Source organism: Sminthopsis crassicaudata, chromosome 5 (assembly GCF_048593235.1).
Source record: "Sminthopsis crassicaudata isolate SCR6 chromosome 5, ASM4859323v1, whole genome shotgun sequence".
NCBI classification, from domain to species: domain Eukaryota; kingdom Metazoa; phylum Chordata; class Mammalia; order Dasyuromorphia; family Dasyuridae; genus Sminthopsis; species Sminthopsis crassicaudata.
The window spans coordinates 269,292,121-269,301,993 of NC_133621.1; the positions used below are offsets into that span (position 1 = coordinate 269,292,121).

Here is a 9,873-nt window from a genome sequence, read left to right on the forward strand (position 1 = left end):
ATTACCAGAAAGTTCATCTATTTTGGCAAATAACTTAAATGACCCTGAGGAAAAGTAGAAATATCAAGGCCCTCTCACTGCAGGAATTCATCTGTCATTTCCTGAACGAAGAGAACATGGTTTGGAAAATGTTCTTTTACAAAATTTACAGAGCACTTTCCAAGAAAACATTCTTCAGTTTTCTTCTAATGTATGTGTGCTCACAAAATAGCACCCCACAGCCAAAGAATGATAATAAGCCAGAAGTTGAATGTATTTGCAATGTAAATGAAGAGGATATTGCTTCCAATACAAAAAATATAAAAAGAGCATACTCAAAAATAGTTATAAATGAAATGAAGTTGTAATCATGCATGAAAAAAAGCCTGAACTTTTTACAGCAAGAAAATGCAAGAAGAAAACTAAACATATGGAAATCTTATTTGAGAATAGTCATTACAATGCTAGTAACTCTAACAGTGAGCTAAGGCATTGGTGACACTCCCTTCCATAAGGGGACAAAATCTCAAAAATGCACCTGGATACACCTGGATAGAAAATTAAAGCAAGATACACAAAGATTGACAAATGAGTTAGGAATGTTGCAAGCAGAGTCCCTGACATTGGATAAAGAAAAAATACCATAAGAAAAAGAGGTAGATTCACCTCATGACACTATATATTCTATTTATTTTTCCTCTTCCTCAATCCTTCTGTGCAATTGAATTTTCATATGATAAAAATACTATGTTCAAATGCCTGCTATTTGTACAATATACATTGAAAATTGCATTAAGAAAATTATCCAGAAAGTCTTTTTTACAGTTTTTATTTTGGTCATCCAAATTACTCCATCAATTTGCAAAATATTTGGCATGTAACCAAAGAATTTTCTAAATCAGACATACAAATTGAAATATTAGACTAGGTAACCCAAAAAACAAGGATAAGCCTAAAGATAATTAGAACACAAACTAAAAGAAATATAATGAACTCAGATTCTATTTTATGCAAATCCTTATAATATATGACATTTGAAAGAATTTTGCTTTCTATGGTCATTTTTATTTTCTTAACCAAATGTAATGTGTTGGGACTTAAAATACTGAAAACATAAGCCAAACTTGGGTAATTTCTTTAAAAATGCATCTTATTAAATTAATACATTTATGATGATCTGATTTTTCACCTTTACTGATATAACTAAAATCATGACTTTTTGTGTTTCAAAAGAAAATGAAACACAATTTTGCTAATTAATCATTTAATATTAGTTCTCAAAAGGACATTAATTTCTCTATTCCACCACTAATAAATTACAGAATTGAGACTTAAACCTAGATTTTCTCTCTTCAACTTTAGTGCCCCTCTTCTTGCATTTACTTGCTTTTTCAAAATATATTTTAATTTGCTATAGGTACATGTCATTTTAGCACTAAGAAATAATGTAAAATGGGAGAAAAGATGTCAAAACAATATCAAAATACTGACTTGTGATATGGCTGAGCAAGAGACTGTCCTTTAGACTATTAAATTAGCATAGTTCATTCATTGAGTTTTATTTTTTGGAAGGCACATTCACAGTCATGCAGTCAAATTCCCTTATTCTATCAAGGAAGAGTTAGGCTTAGAGAAATTAGATTACATGGCCAGAGTCTCTCAGTTCATATGTACTTTTATATGTCTAGCTTATAATTATCATTATTTTTTCACAACAATAACTGAAGGTAAAACAGAGGATAGTGGAGAGAGAGCCAAACTCATTCAGTTAGACTTAGATTCAAGTGCTGCTTCTAATGTGTTATGTTATCTTGGGCAAGTGTATTGATTTTACAAGGCAACTAATACTAGAAGCAGAGGCAGATCTGACTTTATGGAGGAAGTTTCCTCACTTGGAGTCACTCCCATTGATGATCTTAAAGGTCCTGTCTAAAAATAATGAGAGTATAATTCTCAAATTACAAAGTATTCCCATTTGATCTTCATTTCTATTCCTATAAAGTGCTGGGACATCTTTACAAACAAGGAAATAGAATCTCAATTTGGTATTTAAGCTTAAAACTTCTGATGAGAAACTCAATGCTAACTCCTAAATCGATCAATCTACAACTGTCTATCTCTCTACAAAGTACTAAATAATGCAAATTCATTCTGAATCAAATGTGGGGCCTATACCCAGTAATGCTAGATTCTGCCATTAGTTTATTAGCATGATTTTGACCAAGTTATTTAATGTATCTGTGCTTCAGATTCCTCATCTACAAAATGAGAGCATTAGACTAAGTTTTTTTTTTTGCCTAATTTTTTTTTTCTTTCCTAAAAAGATTGTGGTTCAGTGAACGTGCACAGGGAATAGCACTGATATTCCATAATGTAGCGGTCACATTTCCTAAATCTCACTCTCCTCAATTTCCTGTCTTGTTAATCCAATATTTCAATGACTACTTTTAGTGTATATTTTGCTTTTTGTAAATGTCCTGTAGTCTCTTCAATTATAATCCTTATCTGGGAGGAGATCTCTTTTCTGTAAAATCTTTTCCTTTGTGAGCAGATTTCTTAGGAAGCTTCTGGAGCTTCCAGCCAGACTCTCCTTCCAGACCACCGTCTAAACTCAAACTCCTAGTCCGACTAACTCCTGGCTCAATGCTGCCTCTTTTATCATCCCAGATAATGGGCATGTGAGAACTCAGGGGCTTGTGGGAAAATTACTTCAACCAATGAACTTGCTCCTCTCTATGGTTGTGTAAACTCCTTTTCAGAAGTTCAAAGATGCAAACTCCCCCTAAAGGCAGAACTAAAGGTGTGAATTCTGAGCTAGAGAATTGCCCAGACAACCTGAGTTCTCACCTTGTAAACCTAACTAATTTTTGAACTTGACAATAAGGAAAAAAATGAGAAGTGGTATTGGAAACAATCATCCTATGATTAGAAATGAACTGGGTCTATTTGTTCATGACAGAGACATGGTAGAAAAGGCCAAAGATAAGTCAGCTATTTTTTCTCTTTATCCCTGTCTGCTTGTTAAAGGAGAGAAATGAGAGAATGTGAAAATAGGATGAGAAAACAAAATGAGGTGATAATTAAGCTATCATTTTGAAAAATGAACCAATTTTTCTGCTTTCTAACAAAACTTATAAAAGTATGACCATTTTAATACAATATAAAAAAATGAAGGTAATATATATTGAGGATAATATGTATTTCAAAATAAAAGTAGAAAAATTAAAGTTAGCATAGCATATTTGATAGTGAGCCAAGAAGACCTAGTTCAAGTCCCACTTCTGACATAGATAGGCAAGTCAACTAATATCTCAGTGTTCTAGTTATTGGTGGCATTGGTAGAGGGAATCTTCTCTTCTCCCTTTACTAGTGAAATCACAAGTCTAGTACTTGTACCTAAGTTACCATATAAATATGTATATGAAATTTTATGTATTAAAGAATATATATATATACACTCACACATTTAGACACAGAGAGGCAGATAGGAATAAAGTGACAATTATACTAAGCTTTCCTTTTAGGTGGAACAAAAGCATCAGCACAACAAAATGGAGTGATTAGAGAGAAAAGATGATCAATTAACTGAAAACAGAAGAGATGGCAAAGTCAATGAGATATTTTCTATGGAGAGCCATCAGCTTGGTAAAGATGAAGAAAACATAATTCCTGAGGAAGAAATTTTAATAATGAGCATTTACTCTAGGAAAAATTTAGTACCTGTGCACATTTTTTAAAGAGGTAAGTTTGTCAAAATATTCAAGTGGAATATTATTATCAAATATTAACAGTCATGGCATGTTTAGTTTGTTCTAAAAATCTAGATTCTGATTCACTCCACATCCACTTGTTTTTTGCTGAGAAAGGAATTAAGGTCCCATGAATATATATTGTTATGTAAATGTAAGTATGTTTGTTTATTTTGGAATTATTACATCAGTCTATAGTGAAAGAATGAGATAATCTTGGAGGGGTTTCAAAAGAATAGCATGAAATATAAGATATAGATGGCAAGGAGCAAAGCAAGAGAATTTGCAAAAGTTTGCAAATGTATAAATAATAAATGCTAATGAGAAATGAAAATAGGCTTACAACTACTCCAAAAATTAATTGGGTTCTTTTAGATATTAGAAAGTTTCCCTTTGATAGAAATGTTTAAGAATGAACCACTTTAAGTACTTATCATGAGCCAAGCACTGAAGATACCCCTCCCCACCAAAAAACTCAGGCAACTTGGAATTTCAGGAACCTCACACTTTTAATTGCAATCAGGCAAATCATTAAAAAGATACAGTTAACAACACATCACTATGTAAGATAGGCCTGAGGAGCAAAAAGGTTAATGTCGTTTTAGGATGGCAGAATATAAAGTGGGAATTGACAGAAATGTAGAGAGAAGTGCTCACTTAGCATTTAAGGCCTTCTAAGTGCTCCTGTGGCTACTGGACAGGATGAAGAAGATGAAAAAACAAATAACAACTACTTGCTGCCCCATCTAAAAAAGTCTTAGGACCATAAGGTGATAGATGAGACACAGGAATATAGTAAAGAGGGTTCACAATTCATTTTGGGACTGTACATACTAAAAGACCTCTCAAATTCCAACTTAGGAGAGTTGAAATGTGGAAGTGATCTGGACTAACATTTAGAAAGTAGAGAATATTTGAAAAAGAAGCCTGGATTTACTTTTATTGAAAATAAAATTGAAAAGTAATGTAATAGCCTTAAAAAGCTTTTCCTAGAATAATTAAATTTAAGATAAAAAATAGATACATTAGGAAAACAACAATATATAACTTATTTGGGAAACAATAGAAAAAGGGCATCTTTCCCTGCTTCAATGCCAGTACTCATACATTGTGACCTTAGTTGCATGCAGAGAGAAAGTTATCTACTGTATTCCTTTGATTAGTGAAACCATATTAGACTTATTAGTAACACACAGAAAAGCAATGGACAATTGAGAGAAAGTTTCCTTTCTTAAAAATCATCTTGTATTACTTTTATATCAGCTTCATTTTTCAAGATCTCTTTCCTTATCCTTCTAGTGAAACATCCTTAATTAATACATCACTATTACATGCAGTGTTCCATATTGATAAGTCTTCCACCCTGAATAAATAGGAGGTGATACCCTCTCATCTGGACTAAGCTTTGACATTATAATTTCACAGTATTAAATTGCAGTTATTTTATTGTCCTCAATAATAACATTATTATAGTCAAATTTTATATTGTTGTCCTGTTGTCCTTATTTCATTTTGCATTAATTCATATATTCTTATGCTTTTATGTAAGTATGATTTCTAACCATACCCAATGACCATACATACATCAACAAAACACAATTTGCTTAGCCATTCCCAGTTATTTGCTGCTACAAAAAGTGGTTGCTGTGAATATTTTGGTTTTTAAAATTTTTCTTGCCATTGGGTAAAAATAACTCATTGGGGTGTGTGTTTAGCAGTTGGAGAGAGGAACTGATGCTAAAGCACCAGAGAAATTACTATTCTTTGGGAAAGTTTGACAAAAAGGGCATCAAAAGAGGGTAAGTTGCAAGCAAGAATTCTTTTGAAATGTTAAATCTGTGAATAAAATTCCATGATGGAATAAATGGATATCAAGAATGATTACAAAATGTGCTTTTTCCCACTAAATTGCTTTTTGAAACCTTATCAGAGTAGGAAGATGAAGTTATCTAAAAGCTACATGAACAGAGCAACAGGTAGGTTTGTGAGGTCCATTTGAGCTAAATAAAGAACAATCTTACTACCTTTGCTCAATGTCATAACTAGCATGTACAATCTCTCTGTCCCTCTCTTTGTCTCTCTGTCCCTGTCTCTCTGTCTCTGTCACACCCACACACACCCACACACACACAGAGAGAAAGGAAAGTGTTAATTCCATAGGCAGTCCATTCCTTTTTAAATAAGTTTTAGTTGTTTGGAAGTTGGTTGCTTTTGTGTTCTTTGTTTTTCATGCATTGATCCCAAATGTGTTTCCTGTGCCTAGTATTGAAAGCTTTTGGAGGGTCAATTAAACATTGTTTTATTTTATATTTGAGCACATATACGACTTCCTTTCATCCCAGTTCTTTCTCTTCTCTTCTTTATGGTAAACATCATCAGTTGCCCTTTATTTGAAAAGGTCTTTTTCCTTCACCATCCTGATTTCTCTTGTCTGGAATTATTCTGAGTGATAATTATCTTTCCTCAAATATATCTCCCAGGAATGAACATGTTCTTCAAACAAGTTGTGATCAGGGCATAGTATAAGGAAAGTGTCACTTCCCTCCTCCTGGATTCTATGAATTCTTAGAATTCAATCTAAAATCGTTAATTAAGACTTTCTCAAGGCATTGTCGCTATATCAATCAAGCCTGCCTTGATAACTCCCTGATATTTTGCACACACATTGTTTAATCACAACAACCTGCATTTATATGACTGATCTTTTTTAGCCCAAGTACAGGCAAGAAATGGGAAACATTGTAGGTGAAAAAAAGTTGGATGAGAAATAAGCAGAATCTATTCCTAGACTAGAGAAGACAGCTGTGATTGGAAACAATCTTGTTTTCTGGGAAGGAATGTGGGAATCTTTGTTGGATTAAGATAGGCCTGAAGATGAAGAAGCTTAACAGGCAGACAGTGCAGTTTAATGCACTACAAACAGAGAGGGACCATTAAAAGTTTATGATCTGGAGAATGATATGATCAGTACCTTAGTTAAGGAAGTTTAGTCTGGAAGTAAAATGTTGTATGTGTTAAAAGAGCAAAAATAAATTTCCCTCACTGTTTAATGAAAAGTTTTCTATAAAGAAAAAATTAAAGATACCCTGATGGGTTTTTTTTCCTGCAATGACTCTGACATGCATAGGAAAAATGTAAAAAAAAAAGCCTGAAAAGGAGAAGTGGATTTCCAATGATTCTAGTATGACTTGTGAAAAGGTGAATTCTTCATCTGATATCCTACCCTGTAGTCATGATGACAGCACCTTAAGTGAGACAGATTCTGATGAATTAAGGTAAACTACTATTCGACTAGCTCATAGAAAAGTATTAGCAATGTGTGCTTTTTCTCTTTGTAGAAAACTGTTTTCCTGATTTTTTTCTGTTTGCCAGTTGAATGTTCTTTCTGAGTATTCTGGTGCGTGAGACATATGCATTCCATGAAAGGTGGTTATTACTGGTAAAGCTAGTGGGCCCAAACTCCCCTTTTTTATACATGCCACATTACTTCCCACTGTTTGATGGTTGAAATTCTCTTTTTCTCAGATGTGAGGAACCTGCCCCAGTGATATACACTCCAATCTACTCATTGGGGTAACAGAACACAGCAGGATTGACATTTGTCTGTGAAAAGTAGTTTTCACCATACATACCCAAGCATTAGTAATAATCCCAATCTCGGAGTGAGAAGATTTAAGACTCAAGTCTCCTGTCTCCTACTGTTCTAGGGTGGGTTGAGAACTGGAAGGCAGTGCAGGGGTCATGTAGTCCAGGCTCCTAAGTGGTTTATTTTCAGTGATACCAGTGAAAAAGAGGAAGAGCCGGGGTTTGAACTCCAGATTCAGTTCACTTTCCACTGCACCACAAGGCCAATGTTAGCAAGAGAATCTAGGACATATCACACACACATTTTAAAATAGGGATGATAATGCCTAGGTTATCAGTTGGATTGTTGTAAGCAAAGTTCTTGTGCTATGGGAACATGATTTTTCGTTATTCATCCAATAATTATATTATGTTTCTTGTGCATGCAGCAGAGTACTCTGCTTTTATTGCTTTTTATTACAATAGTTTTCACTAAAAGAGATCATCTTTCTGGACTTTTAGAACCACTAAACAGTAGATATAGAGACAGTGGTGGGGGATATGGCTGGACAACAGTATATACTCTATTTAACTTATTATTGTTGTAAATATAATAGTTGTTAAGTCCCTGGGAAAGGAGAGAACCCATTTTCTTCACCTATACTTTACCATAGTTTATTTATTTGAACTTAATTTCTCCTTCTAATTTGTAGGACATATCTTGTTATTTTTAAATACCTAGAATGCATTTCATAGTATTTCTGTCTTTGAAATTTGTTATAAATTGAAATTTGTATATTTGTTATTTATTAAGTAAAATATGGCTTTAAATAACTATTGATTTGTAACCCTGGTCAAAATACTTAAAAAATTTTTCCTTCAGTTTCCTATGAACCAAGTGAGTTGGAGAAGGAAATGGCAAATCATTCCAGTATGTTTACCAAGAAAACTTCAATAAGGTCCTGAAAAAAAATCAGACATGACTGAACAAGAAAAAAAAAAGGCAAAAAAAAGTTGATTGTTGTCATTGGTAGATGATGTGATTTTGTCATGTATACATTTATTAAAAAACGATTTATTCTAAAATATCGGTAGGTAAGCATCGATATTGTGGTTTGTGACATTTAATTATGGAATTATAATCCCAACTCATTTGAACATTTGAATGATTATACTGGGTCAGGGCATCACATTTTGACTTTTGTGAAGTAGTTACTTTCTACTCTATGGCACAATAATTCTATTAATGAGCCTAAGTTATCATTTTGTAATAATTTCTTATCTCTTATTCTTTAATTATATGCAAAAATCATTTGTCTTCTCTTGTTTATTCTTATCCTCTAATTTGTAAAAAAGAGAGATTGTATGGACTGGAACCAAACTTAGAAGGGGACAATCTATATAGGTATATATTTTTGAAAATACATTTCCTTTAAATCACATTCTAGTTTACCTCAAAATTATGTCATAATTTATAGTTGCTATTTTTACACTTTTCTTTCAACTTTAATTCAAAGAAATTTTTAAAAAAGAGAGAAACACATAAATGTGGTGAAAAAAATTTACTAGTTGAAAACATCTCCTTAATTTTTTTATCCCATCTCAACATTATATTTTACTTTTTTTTTTTTTTGGTTAGGTAAATTACATAGAACATATCTCTATTATGATTTTGTCCATTTAAAATTATCAATTAAAATAATATTGATAATAAAATTATTAATTAAAAATAATTGAAAAATCTCTTTATAATCTATTTTTTATTTTAAAAATTGTCCTTTTAAAGCAGGAAAAACTAATAAAATATGAAATGAGATATTTTCCTATTTGTTTTGTTAGGAATATAGTATGCATAGTATGCAATACAAGTATAACAATTAACCTAATACAAAATATCCTAGATAAAACTTATGTTACAATTTCATTTTGTTCTTTCATTTAGAGAAAATTTTATTTTTCTAATATTCTTTTGAAATATAGATGAATTGGGATTATTTAAAATGCTAAGGTAAAAAGATTAAGTTTAACTATCATTTGTTTGAATTCTAATTGTTCTTTGTCCTTATTTCATTACCCCAGGATAAAGTTACTTTGGAAACAACCAGCATACCAGAACAAACAGCATCTAGGAAACAATTTCAGTTTCTTTGTTTTCCATTTTTGAACTGGAAAAAAAGATCTCAACAACCAAAATTCAATAAGAAATCTCATGGTGATGACATGCATTTAGATGAAAAGCCAAATTGGAAAGAAAGTTATGGAAAAATGAGGAATAAAGAGAAAAAAAATGAAAGTTAAAAATAAATTTAATATTCAGAAAACTGAGTTAAAGCAGGTGCATGGTGAAATTGATGAAAAGGACAAAATTGCTGATGAGACTAAAGAGAAACTCCAAAAAGATGACTTTGGAGAATTATCAAAAGAATTACCAGAAGTTTCATCTACTTTGGCAAATAACTTGAGTGACTCTGAGGAAAAGGAGAAATATCAAGGCCCTCTCAGTACAGGAATTCATCTGTCATTTCCTGAAAGAAGAGAACATGATTTGGAAAATGTTGTTTTACAGAATTTACAGAGCACT

General features: G+C 32.2%; 1 pseudogene; it reads right to left on the minus strand.

Moving 5' to 3' along the window:
• The window catches only part of LOC141543986 (dnaJ homolog subfamily A member 1-like), a 231,113-nt pseudogene that overhangs the window by 82,958 nt on the left and 138,282 nt on the right, over nt 1-9,873 (minus strand).